Source organism: Mus caroli, unplaced genomic scaffold (assembly GCF_978045245.1).
Source record: "Mus caroli unplaced genomic scaffold, Mus_caroli_1 scaffold_10, whole genome shotgun sequence".
NCBI lineage: Eukaryota > Metazoa > Chordata > Mammalia > Rodentia > Muridae > Mus > Mus caroli.
Window position 1 is genome coordinate 85,445,059 of NW_028227265.1, and position 21,566 is coordinate 85,466,624.

A 21,566-nucleotide genomic window follows, 5' to 3' on the forward strand; every position below is an offset into this window, starting at 1 on the left:
TCTTAGTTTCTGTCCTCACATCAATTCTATGTATTAAGCATGATAAGCATCAGGCTTTCTAGATTGGAAAACTAAGTTACAATAAATTGTCTTCTAAAAAAAATAGATTGATTTACTCTGGGGCAGAGAATGACCTTGTGCCATTCAGATCTCCAGAGTCTAGTGTTACTGGCAACATACCACATTTTAAAAACAAATTTTTATTTTTTAATCGATAGATAAAAGTCTACAATCACTGTTCATCACAATTATTTTAACAAATAACTACAAACTGTCATAAGCACATTGGCTGACACTCAATCAAACCAATCACTGGATTGAGAGCATAATGATTTGTCTTAGAAACATCTTGTGTATCTGTGTGTGTGTGTGTGTGTGTGTGTGTATGTATTCACATTTGTATGTGATATAGGGAAGTATATCTTTGTCTATATATGTGCATGTTTATGAGTGAAGATACAGCTATATATGCACCATGTCACTCTTGTGAAGGTCTAAGAAAAACCTATGGTGTGAGTTCAACCTTTCCCACTTTTTGAGAGCAGATCTCTTATTATATGTTCTGTGGATGCCATTATTAACTGTGCATTCTAGACTAGCTGATCTAGAGCTTCTATGGTGTTTTAGTCTCTTCCAGTTGCTATGGTAAAATATTCCAATGAACACCGCCTGAATGGGAAAGGTTGATTTTAGGTCAAGATCCGGGTTAAGTTCATCACGGTGGAGAAATCAAGTCACCAAGAGCTACAAGCCGCTGGTCATGTAATGTCCCGAGTTAGAAGAGAGCAATGACTCTATGTATGCTTGGGTTCTGCTTACTTCTCATGTAATATAAGATCCCCTGACTGAGGAATAATACCATCCAGAGTTAGCAGAGTTCCCACCTCAGTCCATGTACTCCAGACAATCCCCCTTAGACAAACCAGAGCCTGATCTCCCAGGCAGGTCTAAATTCTGTCAAGTTGACAGTTAGCACTACCATCACATGGGGTTTTCCTTTCTCCACTTTCCATCTTCCAGTAGAAAGTCTGGGATTACAGACACACTGCAGCACTAAATCTAGTTCTATCTATCTATCTATCTATCTATCTATCTATCTATCTATCTATCTATCTATCTATCTATCTATCTATCATCTTTCTATCTCATACACACACATGCATACCCCTCCAGTTTTGTGGATCTGAATTTAATTCCTCATGCTTATATGTCAAGTACTTTATCCACTGTGCCAACTCTTCAGTCTGATTTCATCTTATTTTTTTTTAGTGTGATACAAGTATATCAAAAATCTGGGAAGCCATACATGTAATAGAATACTGGAAAATTTAATCCCGTTTTCCCACAACTGACCCAGTTCTCCAGTCAAGGGGCATTCCTGGAATGTCATCTTACAGCTTATACCTTTGATTTAAGAGGGATCCTCTCGAGATTCCTCGAGGAATATGCTTAGAAAACCACGTCTAGTTTCTTATATAATGATGGGGGTGAAATGTCTATGGGAGAGAAACAGATTGTAAGAAGTAAGATGGAGAAATTACAGGAAAACAAAGTAATATATAATGTGGAAATAACATCGCACCTCAGACTACAAACTGAAGCTCAGGTAACCAGAAGAAAGCTGGCTTCTCAGAAAGCAACGGTGGTGAGGGACCACTTGAGCACAAACTTGTAGGTGTTCTTGGTGGAAGAAGCCTGTTAAATCAAAAGACTGTCTAGCCTAAGGGAAGAAACCATAAGCCTAAAATCCAGACTGGGATGGCGGGTGGATTTGTTTTGGGTGGAGGGCTCTCATTAGGGTTATTTTCAAGTCTTGTTCTTTGGATTGTCACTGTCACCAGTGTTCTTTCTTGTCATCTGTTCATTGGTGTGCTTCTTTCTCTCTTGAAGACACTTCAGCATATTACCCTTGAAATAGCTTTGCTTGTGGAGGAGGTCCTGGGCCCAGAAACTGACATGGCCAGCCTAATGGAACACGTCTATTTCAGCATTAGCCCCTCAAAGTATCTCCTCAAATTAATTCACAGCCTATTAATAGTTAGTTTCCCCTCTGGTTATTTCAATGCACAGCATGCTCTTTTTTATATGCTTCCTGCCCCACTAGAATGCCTCATCTTCCCTCTTCTCATAAAAGAACAGGCATTTTAGCTTCAGCTGATTGATCTAAGGCCAGTGGGTAGACTACATGGAGCAGATTAAAAAAAAAAACTCTTATCTACAATGATTAACTTCCCATAAATTTTAGTTGCTCAAGAAAGTACAACTTATTTTGAGATCTTGTAAGCTGTGATTAGAAGTATTCCAGCCAAAGTCAAGTAAGCCAGAGAGGAAATTCCTACATTTGAAGAGAGATTGGCCATGATAGCTCTGCCTTTTCTTCTAATTTAGGACATATAAGTTCTGCACTGTAGCTGTAGAATCCTACTGGTGGGGACAGCTGTATTTATGCCTGTATCTGAATCCATGCCTAGTTCCAGACTTACACCTGCATAACTCAAGTTCTGTGTCTACTTCAAAGTCTCACACAATATAGACGCCAGTGCAAGCACAGATGTCTAATGAATGCGAGTGGTATTTTGTGTATAATGAGATGGGGTTTAGGTACCATAGAGGGAATAGCTGTCGTTCATAACCATGAGTATCCATGAGCAGTGCGACCATCAAAGGTGAAAGATGACGTTTTTCTGATAACTGAACATGAAACATGTTGAGGGTCTGGCTAGCATCTTCATCTGTTAGTCAATGAGGCATCTCTCTGCACTCTTCTAGAGTTTAGATCTGTCCAGAGTAAGCAGAAGATTTGTGTGACAGGAAGTTGTCTTGATGCAAGTGAACAAACAGTGGATTCTAGAAAGAGATCAACACCTTCAAATTGAAAGGGAAAGAATCCTTTCAAGAGACACTAGATACATTTAAGAACACAGAGAGTAAAAAAAGTAAGCATTTTGGGTCTATTCCTGTCCTTTTTCTTGTAATAGAAAAATAAATCATTTTTTGCTCCTTTGCAAAGTTGTCAGTAAATGAAAAAATCCTTGGAAATCCATAATCCTAAACACTGTGGTGAGGCTGACAGAGGTTTTGGAAGATCTCATTTATTGAAATAAAATAATGTGCTAACACATGGTGTAATTTGTAAATTTTCCGTGATTTGAAAGTAATGCATTGGATACAAAATTTCAGTTTGGTTTTCTGTGACTGATGTGACAGATCGGATGGAAAAATAAGAGACAGCATGGATCTTATATTGTGAAGCCTTAGGAAGTCAAAGGCCACAGAAAGTGTACAATCCTGAACGGCTCTCCAGTGTCTGTTAGAGGAAGATTGTGTTTTAAAGAAAACAACAGTGTCCTTTAACGGAAAGAACATCATGACTCATAAGGCAGCCATTGCTTTTGCTAAGTAACTATGAGTACCAACAAATCCCATTCCAGCACCTTTCTACAGAAAAGAATGCCAGGTAGTGAGAACTAGTTCTATACAGTAGGCTTAAATTGGTGTCACAGCTAGGAGTTTGTTGCCGGATTTAAAGCCGCGAAGATCAACTCCTGTGTTTTCTAAGGGATTTAAAGTTTTAGCTCTTTCAATTTGGTTTGGTCCCTTTTTAGGGTAATTTTTATACATGGCACAAAACAGAGGGTTCCTACTTCATTCTCTTGTGCATAAATATTTAGTCGTGTCTTAGTATTTATTGTAGGGCAAGAAAACTAAAGCCATTACATTCACGTCCTAGAACACTATAGGTGAGACTTACTTGAGGACCAATACTTGTATGAAGTAGGGTTGATTTATAAATGTTAGTAATTAAGTGTACTTTAAGTGGTTTGAGAGGTTAGTAGAACTTAGCACGGGTATTATGTTAATGTATTACTTGATAATTGTTTCTTAAAATGAGATTGCCAGTGCAGTAGAACATGTTGGAGAGTGGTTGGCACTTCGGAATTCAAAAGCAAGTTGTTACAAGCTGCTGTGTAACACTCAGGGGATTACTGGGCACTCTCAACTTGGTTTTATTATCTCTTAGGTGAAGTCAGTAGTAACTGTCTCATATGATATGTTATGATGGTTAAATGTAGTAAGACATACAAAATTGCCTGGAGGGTCAATAAATATTGAGAGATATATATTGTAATCAACTTGGCTCCAAATGAAATTGGTTTTTGTGGTGCAATTCTTCAAATATTCTCCTTTAGAGCGGCCTCATTAAGGTGTAATGTACACTGAGCACACACTGGCATTAAAATGCACATCTATAAATTACCCAGCTTGATTCATTGTAACATGCTTAAGGCACCTCCACATCAGAGTGAAGATACTCACTACCCACTGAAAGTCTTCCTGTCTTCCTCATGCCCTTCCTTGGAAGCCGCCCTTTGACTCATCTCTTTTGAGCAACCACTGATCTGTAAACTTCAGTGTATCTTAGCATTTTACAGAGTCTTATAAAATTAGATAGAGCAAGAATGCATTGTGTTTTGTTTGACTCTTTTCCCTTAGCACGATGATTCTGAAGTTAATACTTGCTGAGCATCATAGGTACTTTTTGGTGCTATAATTAAAATGCCATGACTGAACGTGGATTATGGAAGGAAGAGTTTATTCACGCTTACAGTTCCAGGGAGTAAGTCTATAAGGACAAGGAAGGTATAGCAGCTGGAACAGGAAGCTGAGAGATCTTATCTTCAACCGAAAGCAGAGAGAACTAACTGGATATAGGACAAGGCTACACACTCTCAAAGCAACCCTCTACCTCCCAGCATGCTTCCTCTAGCAAGCTTCCTTGTTGTAATATAATATTCCCAAACTTCTGCAGACAATACCACTAACCAGAGACCACTGCTGAACTACGTGAGCCTGTGGGGGACACTTTTCTTTCAAACCAGCACTGAGCATATCGGCAATTCACTGTTTTATTTCCGTGTTGTATTCTATTTAATGGGAGTGCCACAGATTATCTATCAAACCACTGGAGGATATTTAATTGCTCCCCATGTTTGGAAGTCTTATTGAAAGTAAGGGCACTCTGACTATTCATGTGTAGTCTTTAATACAAGACTTGGTTTTGTTTCTTGTTGAGAAATTCCTAAGGTTGAATGATTAATTGACTGAGATTTGACGAGACTGAAAAGAAAAAAAAATATTCAAAGTTGTTGTGGAAAGCCCTGGGGTTGCTTGTATTTTGATGCTAATTCTGCTCTCCTGGGAGGGGTTGCAAAGGAAGAATGAGTCACATACACAGGTGACTTCTTGTGAACCTTCTCCCTACCTTAATTTGTAAAATAAAGGTTAGAGTCAGTGATTGGGTAGGAGAGGGGAAGGTGGAGCTGAAAGTTTGGGAGAGAAGGAGGAGTGTGTGGGGGTGTGTGGAAGAGAGGATGATGGAGAAGGAACAGGAGGTGGAGGAGGAGGAAGAGGAGGAGGAGGTGGTGGAGGGAGGGAGGGAGGGAGGGAGGGAGGAAGGAAGGAAGAAAGGAAGGAAGGAAGGAAGGAAGGAAGGAAGGAAGGAAGGAAGGAAGGAAGGAAGGAAGGAGGAGCAGAAGCAGATAACCTGGAGAAACCCTAAATTTTAAGGGACCTCATAGATGGGGAATATAGCAGTGTAGTGGTAGAGCTGCCCAATCTAGGCATGCAGCTTGTATTCATATTAATTGAGCTGTTTTCTTTGCCCAGGCTTCTTTGGGTTGGAGATTTATCGCAACTCAAAGTAGTAGAAACATCTATATTCCCAGCAGTTATGTGTGAGTTTCAGATCCCCCGCACTCTCGCCATCAGATGGGATGGCCATTCTTCAACTTTATTCATATGGATTGGCATGTAATTGTGGTTTTAGTGTATAAATAATGGTATTTTTTCTAATTATCAATGATGTTTTTATTCACACACTTATTCATCACCTGTATTTATGTTTGTTGAAATATCTGTGGAACATTTTTGTTATTTTTTTTTCCAACTGTTTACTTTTTTTATTGAGTTTTTTCAGTTCTTTATATTGCCTAGGTAGGTATGAGTCCTCTATCTGACATAAGTCATGCAATTTTTTTGTCCTCTTTTTAGGTTGTTCTTATATTCAATCACTACTGTCTTTGAAAACATGAAAGTTTTTGATTTCAGAATAATCATATTGGTTTGTGTTTTCTGGGGGTTTGTATAAGACATTTCTGTTGAAAGTAAGCCAGATGGCGGTGGTGTGTATCTTTAATCCCAGCACTTGGGAGGCAGAGATGTGTAGATCTCTGGGTTCAAGGCCAGCCTGTTTTGAGGCTAACCTGGTCTACAGAATAGTTTCCAGAATAGTCAGGACTATACAGAGAAATACTGCCTTGAAAAACCTAGAGGGAAAAAAAAAGAGGAATTTTTTTGTCTAAAGTTTCTTTTTTTAACTGCAAATATATTTTTTTCTCAGCAAATATTTTTTTCTCTGATGCTTCTTTTAGAAGTTTTATAGTTTTTGGTTTTCCACTTGGATCTATATTGCTTTAAGTTTATTTTTTAATAGGGTCCACTGTATTGATTCAAGTTTTTTATTGCCTATGCACTACCACTTGCTCCAACGTTGCTCACTGTAAAGACCTTGTCTTCAGTAAGTGGCCCTCACATCTTCCTCAGTAAATTGGTTGTGCATGGCATCTGTGTTTGCTTTCTGCTCTGTTCCATTGGTCTACCCATCAAACGTGGTATCATAGCATCCTGGCTCTACAGTGCAATGGCTGAGAAGTCTGGAGTTTTCCCTCAGTTGCAGTACACCATGCAGGTGTTTATCCCAGAGTGTCTCAGACTTTTTAATATTTTATTTATTAGATTTCAGCTTCCAATTGTTTTTCATTAGCATATAGAACTTTAATTGGTTTTTGCATACATACAGATCATTTTTTAAAAACCATTTTTAAAACATTTATCAATTCCAATGCCCCCCTTTTTTTGGTAATTTCAATTGGTGTTTTTATTTCTTTTCTTTTCTTTCTTTCTTTCTTTTTTTTTGTAATCTTTATTTTTTTTTCACATAGACAATTTTGTCATCTGTAAGCAGAGTTTTACTTCCTTCATCTTAGCTTAGATGTGTTTTCATTTCTGGTTTTTGTATAACTGCAGTGGCCGGCCCTTCTGGTACTACGAATATATTGAGTACAATGTTGAGGGCAGGAACCCTTCACATCGTTTCTCTGGTCTCCTGGGGTACATTGCTCTTTGCAGCCTGAGCCTTTATGCTTTGTACCTGTCAGAGTGATTCGGGACATTACTGTTCATTCTTCTCTCTCTCTCTCTCTCTTTCTCCCCCACCCCCCTTTCTCATTTCCAAGGACTAAGTGAGATGTTCGTTCTTGTCTCACAATTACTCAGTCCCTTTCTGTTAAATTGAAAAATGTCATTTTGGGCATTTATTACAGTATCCTGTGTTTCTTTCCTTTAGGATTATTCATATTTTCTTCCGAAAGGCGGTCTGTTGTTATTACTGGATGTCTCCCCTCCCACTCCCTACCCTGACAATTCTCTAATAATCCACCCAGTCCCTCGGATTCATGATGGTTTTGAGCACAACTCATAGTGAGGCCTTTGCACTCTGTGAGAGAGTATGAAGCACTCCTTACAATCTTCTCATAGCTTTTAGCCCCCAGCCTCAGCAGTCTTAGCACCAGTCTCTAATAAGACGAGGGCTCTCTGCAGCTCTGAGCAGCTCTCTTCCTGGGCAGTGCTTGCCATTTGTATCAGGAGTGACCCCAGTTGGATGATACCCATGTCTCCAAGCTGGGCTCTCTAGGTTAACTTTTGCTACTCTTGATTTTTCCATGTTACAAGATGAATGTTTTAGGCTATGTGGAACGTGTGGTCTCAGTTGCAGCTATTCAACTCCATCACGCAAACTTGAACACACTGACAATACATAAATGGGCATGGCCGTGTGTCTATAAAAGTTCTGTACTAACATAGCTGGTGGGCCAGATTTGGTTTATGGGCCTTAATTTAGAAATGACAGTGGATGGTGCTATGCACATGTGCCCACCACTGCATGCATGCATATATGCATACATGCATGCAAGTACGGACTCTCTCTCTCTCTTTCTCTCTCTGTCTCTCTGTCTCTCTCTTTCTCTCATACACACATGCTTTGTTACTGTGACTTATTTGAGACGTCTTCATTCCAAATTCAGAGCAGAAACAAGTGTCTACAGTTACAAAACTTTTCATCTTTTCATCCTGGTGTACACCGACTCTTGCTTTCATCAATTTTTTTGCTTCTGCTTTTGAAATGCTAAGTAGCAAATCGTTTAATGCTGACATTTCAGCTAATTGCTCTTTAATGTACATTTGACATATGAGGCAACATATTGCAATCTAAAAATAATTAAGATAAATCATTTGCTTATGTTTCTGTGCAAGAGACAAATCATTTTTCATCTCTGTCCCTCCCTCCAAGAGTCTGAAATATGGGTGTCTTGAAGTCAAAATGGTGACGCGGTAGCTGCTTCTCGCTGGGTGGTTCATTGTCAGTGTACCCGGTGGCAGCAGCAGCTCCCCAAGATTTCCTCCCGTCACGGACAAGCTCCCCAGATGGGCTTACATTCCAGGACCAGTGTTTTTGAATTCCTCTAGCTCGCCTTGGCCGACTGCCAGCCAGCTATGAAGGATTAGTTTCTGTCTCTCTCTTTTACATAAACCCCCCTCGAGGCCTTCCTTCTTCAACTTTTAAAAGACTGGCTCCAACCGGCAGATCCAGCAAGTGCCCCCATTTGCGAGCCGGGTACCTTGGGAATTATGCTATATGAATAGGTCATAGTCGACTAAGCACTATGTGCAAATTGATTTTTTTTTTCTTTTGGGGGAAAGAGCAACCCTCAGGGTTTTTGCCAGAGGGATTTTTCCACCGTCTAACAACTGTCACAAGGGTGTAGTACATTTTGGAGTAGAATGGATCATTTGTTTCTCGGGGCACTTCATTTTCAGTTATGAAGTTAGCTGATTCTATTTCAAAAGCTGTTGTAATGCGGGTTCTTTAAAGGAAACATTTGCTCTGCTTTTTCTAAGCTTGGGGGAGGTCTCAGCGTTAATCTGGGGTGAAGAGATGTTTTGAAACTAAAGGGATAAGTTGTTCTATACAAAGATACTTAGCTCTGCATAAATACAGATTTGAGATAATTTCAACAGAATGAACATACTGTTATTCTACATTGCACACTTTCATGACAAGAACTGAACTTTATGGACATATGTAGTATGTTTAGTTAATTAGGTAAATATTTACTTAACAGATTATGTATATGTGCGTACGTTTTCTTACTACAAAGTCAAGTGATAGTTGGAACTGCATCTTCCTTTTTTCTTTAAAGTTAATTGCTTATTCTATTGTATGGCAATTTTGCTTGAATTTGTGTATGTGCACCATGTATATGCAGTGCACAGAGACTTTAGAGGAGGGTGTCAGACCCTTGGGATTGGAATTATAGACAGTTGTGAGCCACCATGTGGGTGCTGGGAATCAAACCTGGTCCTTTAGAAGAGCAGCCAGTGTTCTAAAATAGCTAAGCTGTCTCTGTAGTCCCTATCTATCTATCTTTCTGAACCTTCCACGGCTAGAATTACCCAGCACACAGTTCAGTCATTTAAATATGTATGAAATGAACAAATGAATGAAAATAATAGACCTTGAGGGGTGAGGCAACTAAATTATGCAAAATGAAAAAGGTGACACGTTTAGAGAAGCTATAATTTCAGGTGGGGGCCATGAGCTTAACTATACAGTTTAATCTTTCCAGGAAGTATATTGCAATAAAACAATTTGTAGAGAGAATCTGAGAAAATAGAACTGCTTTTATTAACAACATGGGAAAAATTATAATAAAAGGTGTAAATGAGAAGAAATTGAACAAGTTATAAGTCCCTCTTTCTACTGTTTAAGAATTTTAAAATAAATCCACCACCCATTCTCACCCTTCCAGTTCTTCCCATACTCCCTCCATCTTCATCCTGAGCTCTCTTTTTCACCAACTCAGTCCATTCAGTGCTATTAGAATATGCATGGGTGTAAGGCTATTTGCTAGAGCACAGGCAGTCTGTCAGTGGCGAGTCCCAGAAGGAAATCCACTCTTCCTTCCCTAAATAGCTATCAGCCCAACAGCTCATCAACTAAGGTAGGGCTACATTGCCCTCTCGCTCCACCCCCATTTCCCTGCTGGGGATGTGCTATCTTGAGACTGTGCAGGTCTTATGTTTACAACCATAGCTGCTGTGAGTTCTTAAAGTGCAGCAGCTCTGTCTTGTCCAGAACGCATTGTTTCCCAATGGTTCTTTACAACCACAGGCTCTTACATTCTTTCTGTTCTCTACTGTGATGATCCATGATCCTTGGGTGGAGGGGATGTGATATAGATATCCTATTCAAGGCTGAGCACTCCTGTAGTCTTTTACGTCTGCACTTTGACCAGTGCACTGTGAGTCTCTGGATTAATCATCATCATAACATACAGAAGCTTGTCTGATGAATGCCGAGAGCTACTTTGGCCCATATGTATAAAGAAAAGTATTCAGAGAGCAGTTTGAGACAGTGTCCATTAGTGAAGTAGGATCTCTTCTAGGAAAGTAGGGTCTTTTATCCAGGGCTATAGGCTTTGTTCTTACTCTTTTCTAGAATCAATACCAGGACTTTCAGCTCAAAATATTAATTCACATTTGTTTTGAAAAATATTTTGGTTAAACATATGAATCATCATCTAAAGGGTCATCAGATTATATAAAACTTACATGCACATCAGTATTTTGCTTATGCCCACAGTACACTTGTAACAAGGTATGAGCGAGTCTGGAGAACAGAATTTTGGGTGAGGGGGCTGGTGTAGCTACGTAGGGAGTGTCTAGCACACATGAGGATAGTTTGATTTTCAGCATCCTGAACCAGAGATGAATCAATCATATTCACAGTATGCATTTCATTCTGTTTGAGTCTGATACTTAGTAGACTTTGTACTCCTACAACAGAAGCAGCCATTCAAGGAAAATTCTATCAGTCACAATTTCCAAATGGCTGTGCATTTCCATCCTTTCTGTTATTATTGGCTCTTGTCTTTATTGAACTGTGATGAGAAAATGTAGTTTGGGTTATGGTGGTTCATTGCGCTTTGTCTTTATGGGCCATCTTTTTTTTTTTTTTTCTGGATAGGACGGATGGCTAATCTTCAGTTCCAAGGTGAAGGGATCCACGTGTCTCTATCAAATTCCTTTTATGTACTTACTGAGATTCTGCTTTTGCTTCACTAAAATGCTAAAAAAGAAATCTTTATTTTCCTGGTCAAAGGATTTCTAGTAGAACAGAAAATACACACACACACACACACACACACACCCTCCACACATGGATTTCTTAGACAATGGCTGCTTATGTGTTTGTCTCTTCAGAGACCTACCCAGTTCCTACTCAATTCAAGGAGCTAGGAGTCTCAGATGTCTCACCAGTATGAGGCTTCAGGCTTGACAGCTTCCTGGGAGCTGTTAGTGTGAATTCACATGGAAAGTCTAAAGACCCCAGAGTGATGCAGTAAATCAGAGTAAGTCAGGCTACAAGTGATGGCTACAGTGGTAGATTAACTTGCTCAGGAAGAATGGAGCTTGCTTTTTCTTTTTACCCTTTTATTCTATCAGGTCCTTGTAAAGGAATTTAAATCCACCAACATGGTTGCCATGACAAGGGATTACATTCAAAGACATTTTAGGTCTGTGTAATCTGTCTGGAATACAGACACACACTTTTAATCCCAAACATTGTAGGTAAGGATCATTTGTAGAAGGAAGCAGCCATGTTTGAAAGCGACATCTAATTGAAGGGCAGATAAAGTGATGAATCAGAGAAAGATTTGATAAAATGAGTCACATAGAGGCTATGCCCAACTTATAGGAGGACAGACAGGAAAGAAAAGCTATTTAAGAGCAATGCAGAGTAAGTGCAAGTAAGTCAGTTGAATCAGTTCCAGCAGTTTGGTGCAGTGGAGTTCAATTGAAAGGCAGTTTTATCAGGGCAGTTTTACAGAGACCAATTGCATGTAAATACAGAATGAGCCAGAGAATAAGAAGGAGCCAAAAGATTAGAACAGATTTCCAGAGAACAGTTTGAGGCCAAGCAGAGCAATTCAGTGAGAAGCCAAGAGAAGCCAGATTGAATCAGTCAGCTTGGAGAGTAGTTTGGGCCAGAACAGCTGAGTTGAACCAGCCAGCCAGAGTTCAGAAAGATCTAGAAAGGGTGAGCTTATTCAGCAGTAAGTACAGCTCTGAGGTGACCATTACATCTGGTGAATAGAAGTTATGTTTACAAGTCCCAGCCTGTTGGAAGGTGCCACGCGTACTCACGCTGTGTTTCCTTTTCAGCTGTTCTACATGCCGGTTGTCTCTGAAAATGCTTTCTAGTTCTTGAGTATCTCCCAATTTCAGTCAGTTGGCAATGAAGACTAACCATCACACCCACTAGGAGGGTGGATTTGATGATCTAGTGTAGCTTCGCAGGCTAAACTACTAAGTGCATTGAACATTGGAATTGTCACACTTGATATGGAGCCACTTTACAGGGTTCCTAAGAGCACACATCTCTTCTGACATCTGTGTTCAGAGAAAATTTCTCAACAGATTGAAATTAGTAGTATTTGTACTATGGAAATTAGTGGTTGGGTTCCATCCCTTAACATTCCAATTTACTAACCTACCACTGTTTATAATAATTTTTTTTTCTCTGACAATACCTTGGCAGAAATTCTTCTGGTTATTTCCTTGAGTTGAGAACTTGTTTCTTCAGGAAGTATTTGATATTGCTTCCCAATAGACTCGGGGGTCATTCTTGCTCTGCTTGGCCTCAAACTGTTCTCTGGAAATCTGTTCTAATCTTTTGGCTCCCTCTTATTCTCTGACTCATTCTGTATTTACCTGCAATTGGTCTCTGTAAAACTGCCCTGATAAAACTGCCTTTCAACTGATCTCCACTGCACCAAACTGTTGGAATGCTTGAATGCTTGATTCATAGGGAGGTGTGGGTGTGGCTTTGTTGGAATAAATGTAGCTCTGTTGGAGGAAGAGTGTCACTGCGGGGCAGGCTTTGAGGTCTTCTATTGCTCAAGCTGTGCCCAGTGTGACACTCAGTCTCCTTCTGTTGCCTGCAGATCAAGATGTAAAATTCTCAGCTCTTTCTATAGCACCATGCCTGCCTGGTTGTGTCCATACTTTCCATCATGATGATAATGAACTAAATCTCTGAAACTGTAAACCTGTCCCAATTAAATGTTTTCCTTTATAACAGTTGCCTTGGTCATGGTATCTTTTCACAGCAATAAAACCCTAACTAAGACATCTACCAAGCAGGATTATACCTTAATTTGAAATATCAACTATTTATCAAAACAACTAACAGAACAGATGAAAAGTACTTGGATTTAGTCAGGCTGTAGAATGAGAAGAACCTATATACCTTGACAACTGAGAATACATTGTTATGATCAATAACTTACAAAGTTGTCTGCATTTCCCATGATCCTTCAGTCCCTTTTATAAGTGGAAGAGATACACATGAATACAATCATCAAATCATAGAGACATGATCCATACCTGAATGTAACCCGAATCACCCTTATTATATGTTTACTCAGTGGACAACTACATACAAAGGAGAACAGATGTGAGCAACTTGAATGAATGGAGTGGATATAATATAGAGGAGGAAGCCTGGTTCAAGAAAGTTAATACCATATACTTTCATTGCTATTACATTTCAATAGTAGCTGTGTCTTCTAAATACAACAGGGCTGCTGTGCTAATGAACTGATAACAGATGTGGTTGCCTTTGTAAGAGAAGCTATATCGAACCACTTAAAACCAAGCATAGATTGTGGAGGAGTTCCTTATGTCCCAAGCATAACTTAGGAGTTTTTGGAAGGTATGGGCTCTAAAGTGAGGGGGGAGGGAGTCAGTTATCTTTACTTGTGTAGTCTATGGTATGCTCCAAAACACCCCCATATCCACATAGATCCATATGGATAGCACTAATTAGTTTGTAGTAGGTTATAAAAGAAGAAAGAAAGAAAAGGAAAGAAGAAGAGGAGGGGAAGAAGAGATGATGTTGAGGTGGTGGTAGTGGTACATAGGTGTCTGGGAGAAGATGGAAGGGATAGATACAATCTGCCAAAAGATAGATGATAAAAATGTCAAAGTCACAAACTTTTTTCTCTGATACTTACATAATAGCAACCTCTTGAGGAGCACAGGGGTTTGGAGTTGCCCCCGAAGGACTCCCAGCTTGCTCTGTTTTCTTTTTGTTCAGTGTATGAAAGTCATCAGCCAGTTCACTAGTGTTTCTTGTCGTTTCATTTCTTGTGTGTGTTGTTTAATCAAAAATGAAATTGATTTGCAATCTTCAGGGATGCAAAATCAATGGTTCCACGTTCACATACATTCTCCGAACAACTCATTTTTTTCTGGCCCTGAGCTCTCAGGACTGTTTTCTTTCCTTCTTTGCCATGGATAACTAAAGTGGAGATTAAATTTGTCTATACATCATCTTTCCATCTGTTCCTTATTTTATTCTGCTGTTGGTGTTACAGTAGTTTCCTGGCTATGGTTGTTGGCAAGCACCTTAGACCCTCTTCGGACCTAAAGCCAAAGTTCTAGGTCTCGTGCAACAATGGACATGCCAGTTCAACCAGTGTTTTCCTTGCCTTCTTATCTCCCAGGGCTCTTATTTTTAAATTTGTTTTTATCCTAAGGGATTTTCTTTGTTTTCTCTTCCAAGCTCAGCTGCTCATCTGTAAGAGGGATGCTGGGATTGAATCTAACACTGGAGTGTTCCATAATGGCATGCATCAGACCTTTTGCTGTAACTCTGACATACAGAAATACCTCTCCCCTGTGTCTGTAGGGCAAAGGGAGAAAATGAGTCCTAACTACTCCTTCGGGTTATTACTACCTATTCAGCTAGAACAGGTTTTGATGATAGGAATTGTTAATGCAGGGAGCTGGAAGATAAGACTCCACAAGACAGGATGTGAAATCCCTTTGCCTTTGTTGAATGGTGATCTATGTTCTCTTGGCAAAAAAAATGAGAACAAAGCTAAACTGGCTGTTTTCTGCTTTCATCTTCATTTTAAAAAGTAGTGGTGATCATTCAAAAATAAGCATGGGATCCCCTGAAACGCCACCATCTTTGTATGTTATTAAATTTAATTTAAATTGTTTAATAGTTGTTTGTGTCTCACTGATGTGAAATGACATCATCTGTTATAAGGATTTAGCATAATACTTTAAACCGTTACTTTGCAAGGTCATTAAAAAGGTTCTGTTTTTGTCTTCCAGACACAGTGGTGATATATTTTGAGTGGGAACTCCACCATTATCACTGTAGCCCAGGCTGTGCTGGTAGTATACCTTGTGTATATTCCCATATTTATGCTCCTCATTTACACATTTTATACACCTTTCCTGTGTGTGCAGCCACTTTCCAAGTTTGATGCATGAATTACAATAAACAAAGACTACAGTAGCACAATCATAAAGCAGTGGTGTATGTCAGGCACTGACATAAAACTAATCTTCACTTTACTGCTTTTTACTACTAAAGGTGCAAATTATGCACACTAGAAGACCAACATAAAAAAACCTAATAAACCCAATTTTCAAGCAACTCTGTCTTTCCTTCTCACACAACGCAAACCTTCCACTCATGGTTTGAGGAGCCCGAATCCCCTTATGGAGGTGTTATTTCTATGAGGGCTCACACTGGGAAATTTGCTGCTTCATCCTACCTGAACTCAGAAGTTTGCCTGCTTTATGAAGCCTATAGACTGCAAGAAGAGCTTTGTTCTACGTCCTGTGCTGCTGCTGCTGCTAACCTCGTGAGCACAGACAGAGTAACTCACAGCTTTATAACCCAGTTCATTTCCAAGTTCATTTGAAGTCGTGCTTGCCAGCAATATTATTTTAAGTGCTTTATAGCACTCATCTAGTTCTTATTTTTATGGTGGCATTAAAAAAAACAACCCACATGTACTAAGAATACAAGCATCGAGGTGTGAGAGGAAGACAAGACTCGTAACTTGGGTTCTAGCTGTCACTAACTTGAGCCCTGTGAGATCAAAGGTTAAAAATGGTGGACTAGTGTTTCTTATATTCAGCTTTCTACAGCACCGTCTATGTAAGGCTGGGTACTTTTCTTCATTCACTTTGGCTCGTCAGCTGTAAAATATGAATGTTAGCCTACTCAAAGGATGGCAGACAGCTCTGAGCATGGTGACATACACTGGTGCGTTGCAAACCACACGGGATCATAAATATATGTTGTAATCATGCCCTTGGTGGCATATTGCTGATTCTAATTGGGTTTTCCTTGTAATCATTACAGTATTACTTTTATCTAGAAATTAGGTTACATGAATTAGAAGAGACCAGAAGTGCTAGACTACTGGAAAAGCAGAGTTTAGGCTTATGGAGTACAAACACAACACCTGGGAAATGTCAGTTACTTCTTAGGGAAAAAACATTGATAGTATGTGTAAGATTTCACCATACATTTATACCAAGCTGGCCATTTAGACAATTGACTCTGCATTATCATCATGTCCTTCACTTCCCATTTTCTGTAGACCAAAAAGATATAATAGCCTCCTATGGAGACGGTATGCATTTTCTTTTTTAATATTTTTATTGGATACTCTATTTACATTTCAAATGTTATCCCCTTTCCCAGTTTCCCCTCCAGAAATCCCCTATCCCCTTCCCCCCCTGCTTCTATGACGTTGTTCACCCACCCACCCACACTGGGGCACGGATCCTTTACAGGACCCAAGGCCTCAATGGGAATTTCTGCCGGACAAGGCCATCCTCTGCTACATATGCAACTGGAGCCATCTGTACTCTTTTGTTGGTGGTTTAGTCCCTGGGAGCTATGGCAGGTCTGGTTGGTTGATATTGTTATTCTTCCTATGGGGTTGCAAACCCCCTCACCTCCTTCAGTCCTTTCTCTGACTCCTCCATTGGGGACCCGGTACTCAGTCCAATGGTTGGCTGCCAGCATCCACTTCTGTATTTGTCAGGCTCTGTCAAAGCTTCTCAGGAGACAGATATATCAGGCTCCTGTCAGCAAGCACTTGTTGGCATCCACAATCGTGTCAGGGTTTGGTGTCTGTATATGGGATGAGTCCCCAGGTGGGGCAGCCTCTGGGTAGTCTTCAACTTGGTGGAATATAGCAAATTTGTAACCTATACCCAAGTGACTAAGGTTCATGACTCTCATAGAGAGAATTGGTACAGAGGCTCTACTTTCGGCTGGATGCTGGGAAGCTGTCTGTCCATCACATGTCAGTAGTTCATAATGGGACTTTTAGTTTATTGAATGTAGGTAGGTTAGTAGCTGAAACTCTCTCTCTCTCTCTCTGTCTTACACTCTCCCATACATACACACATGCACACTGTAGCCAACATTCTGTTTGGCAAAAATATTGTCCCCCATATGTTTCCCATACATGAACAAGATTGAAACAGTACCTCTCTGTTCAGCTGGATGGTATATGTCAGGCAAACATCGGACCATGAGATGGGTTAGGGCTAAGTCCCATGAACACAGAAGCAGGCTGGTGGGCTTGTTTAAAAATTTTGGCCTGGTAGGCTTCACCACAGAAGTAGAAAAAGACCAGGGAGCGTGGTTGGGTGGCAGCCGACCATGAAGGAGAGCTCTTGCTTATGTGATGAAAGCCAGCTGGTGCACACAGCAAGGAACCAGTTCGCGCTGCTCACGCTCAGAAGGTTTGAAATTGTGATGTCACAGCTGGCATGGGCTTTGTGAGTCCCCAGTTCCAATTTCGTGCTTTTTATGAGTAATGGCTCCGTAGTTAGTGCCCATCCCTAGGAAATCAAAACAAACCATTTTTCTGCCCGTGACACTTCTTAGGACCGCAGAAAGCAAGATTTCATGTGTCCCGTGCCAAGTTGTTCATTGCTTGCAATTGTGCCTGATGCAGGTTCTGTGAGAACAGGAAAAGGCTGGTGGAGTGCAGGGCTGGATGCCTCGACTATGTCATTTCGACATTTCCCTGCTCTTGCCAGAAAATACTATACAGAATCAGAGCATAAAATACGTCTGGGGTGGACATGATAGTTAGGTGTTTCAGCTTGTTCATCTATGACTTTATCTGTTACCAGTTGAGTACATAGAAGATCAATTAGTCCCTTTGATATTTGTCAATAATCTCTTGCACTGGTGATACCCTGCAAACAGGGGATTTGTTTTAAAAGGAGTTGGACAAAAGAATCACGATGTGAATGAAATAGGTCCTATCTTTTTAAGAAATGTGTTCTTCTCTCATATATTACATCCCGACTACAGTTTCCCCTTCCTCCTTTCCTCCAGTCCCTCCCTGCATCTCCCCTCTCCCCCACATCCACTCTTTTCCCTTTAGAAAAGGGTAGGGCTCCCAGGGATATCAACCAAACATGATATATCAAGTTGCAACAAGACCAGGGACCCCTGATCCTCATAGTAAGGCTGGATGAGGCAACTCGGTAGGAGAACAAAGGTCTCAAAAGCAGGCAAGAGTTAGGAACAGCCCCTGCTGTCACTGTTAGGAGTCCCACAAAAAGACCCAGGTACACAACCATAGCGTGTATGCAGAGGGCCTAGGTCAGAGCCGTGCAGGCTCCCTGTTTGTTAGTTCAGTCTCTGGGAGCCCTTATGAGCCCAGGTTAGTTGATTATGTGGGTTTTCTTGTGGTGTTCTTGACCCTCTCTGGCTCTTCCAATCCTTCCTCTCCTTCTGCAGGATTCCCTGAGCTTCCCCTAATGTTTGGCTGTCTGTGTGTCTCTGCATCTGCTCATATCAGTTGCTGGATGAGGCCTCTCTGATGATGAGTATGCTAGGCTCTGGTCTAAGAGTATAGCAGTGTAGCGTTAGGAATCATTTCATTGATCTCCTCCTCCTCCTCTTGCTCCTCCTCCTCTTGCTCTTCCTCCTCCTCATGCTCTTCCTCCACCTCTTGCTCCTCCTCCTCCTCTTCTTCCTCCTCCTCTTGCTCTTCCTCCTTTCTTCCTTCTTCCTCTCTTTCTTTCTCTCCTTTTCCCTTCCCCTTTCTCCCACTCCCTTCTCTCTCTGTTTTGTTAGTCATGTTTGGTTCTATCCAAGATCTCTGGGCTATCCAGCCTCTGGTTCCTGGCCTTGCAGGCAGTGTCAGGGGTGGGCTCCCTCTTGGGGCATGGGTCTCAAGCTTGGCCACTCCTACAGTTTCTTTGCCACCTTTACCCCAGCCTATCGTGCAGGCAGGATGAATTGCAGGTTGAAGGTTTTGTGGCTGGGTGGGGTTCTATCCATTTTCATCCTTTTGCCTGGAAGAGAAGACCAACATTTGGAGTTTGAAAGGGCTGGGTTTAAACTCTAGCACTGCCATTTCACCGCAAAAGTTGAAAGCAATTATGTTAACTTTTCCTGCATGTTTACTGTGTATAGCATACCATTCTCTAGTGTCTGCAGCAATGGCCCATTTCCTAATGCCAGAATGATAGTTCTAGTAGCTATACATTTAAACATCTATTCCTTTTCTTAAACAGTTTCTAATGTCTGAGCTCCTTAGGCTCCTCTGATATCTCAGCTCACATCTCTGCTTTGCTGACATGTACCTCACCATTGTACCAAATGCAGCATGCTAAATATTGACCTGACAAGCCATGCCCAAACTCCGCAGTATGCATTCTCACCTGCTGTCACACTCGTTTCTAGAAGTACCTTATTCTTCTGATATACCATCAGTGTCCCAGCTTGTATATCTTTCTTCACCATGCTACACATATTCCTTTCATCATGAAGCCCTCAATACCTCTTCACACTGTTACCCCTCCTGCCCTTCCAGCTGCTAATGGATCTAGCTCCTGGGATAATTTGTCTCTCCTGAAATTCTTGGAATTGAACATCAGCTAAGCTCTTCATCCTGCCTGGATGTGATGCTATATTAAATTCACTTACTTCCTGTTGTGATTTAGAAGATCAATATTCCCTACAGGTTATGTATATGAACCTTTGGTCCCCATATGGCTGTTTTGGGGAGGCTGTGGAGCCTTTGAGACATGGCCGTTAGATAACAAATACAGGCCAATAGCAATGGGCCTTGAGAGTAGAGCTCAACAGCACTCCCTTCTCCAATTCTCTTTGCTTTTTGTTTGGCTTTAGTGCTGTAGCCAGAAGCAAATGGCCACTGCCACAGTTGCCCCACCTTCCCTGCAATGATGATGTATGCCATCTATGGCTATGCATCAAAACATGCCTCTCGAGGCTGGAGTGATGGCTCAGTGGTTAAGAGCACTGACTGCTCTTCCAAAGGTCCTGAGTTCAAATCCCAGTAACCACATGGTGAGTCACAACCATCCGTAATGAGATCTGATGCACTATTCTGGAGTGTCTGAAGACAGCTACAGTGTATTTACATATACTAAATAAATAAATAAATAAATAAATAAATAAATAAATAAATAAATCTTTAAAAAAACCATGCCTCTCTTCCCTTATTTTGCTTTTGTTGGTATTTGTCAGAATGATGAAAAGAGGAATTAATCCCTTTCCCAACCTACTTGTTTTATATCCTCTCCCTCCCCAAACCTCCTCTATCCTTCTCCAGCTTTAAAACATATCCACTTGCTTTTGTGACAGTTTGTGCCATAAACACCCATCCACAAAATGAAACCTGCTATCCTTTTGTGATATTATTATAAGGTGAAGTCTTTTGAGTACAACTAAATCCTGGGAACAGTGCCTCAGGAACAGATAGATTCAGCTATTTATAAAGAGTCCCAGTATCTTTGTCCATTCTAGCATGTGAGGATACAGAGACAGGTACAATGTATGGAGCTGTGTTAATTGTTCTTATTGCTATGACAAAATACTTGGAAAAGCAAATTTAATAGAAGAAAAATTTGTTTAACTCAGGTTTAGGGTATGGCTCCTAGTATGATGGGGAAATTGTGGTAGTTGAAGTGGTTCTTGGTTGGGGCAGCAAGCATGGGAGGTGGCTGGTTAACTAGGCAGACAGGAGACAGAGGGCTGGAAGCAAGCCTGGGCTATAATAAACCCTAGTGCTTCATCTGTGGTCCACTCCTGCTACTCAGGTCCCACCTTCTAAAGGTTCCATATCCTTTCAAAAAAGAGAATCACCAGCTGGAGACCAGGGGCCCAAGCTCATGAGCCCCTGGGGGACATTTCATGCTCAGAGCTCTCACAAGATAGTTCATTGGTGGCTCTGCCCTGGCAGACTTCTCAGACTCTGGGACCGGGAGACATAAGTTTCCAATGTCTAAGCTACTCTTCATAGTGTTGTTAGGATGACCAGAGTGGACTAAGACGCACTGGAAAAATAGGGGCAGTGGCCAGAGACTTCACTAGCTTTTGTTCTCTGATGCTCCACTTACGACAGCAACAATGAACCTTTCTATTCCACTGTCTAAAACCCAGTACAGCTGCTTCGGATAGTTCAATCTAAAAATGATTGTTTCTGTGGTAGGCAGAGAGAGACCCTTCTCAAAGATCATGACCTTTTCCATTGAACCCTTTCAACGGCATAATTAAGATTATAGACACT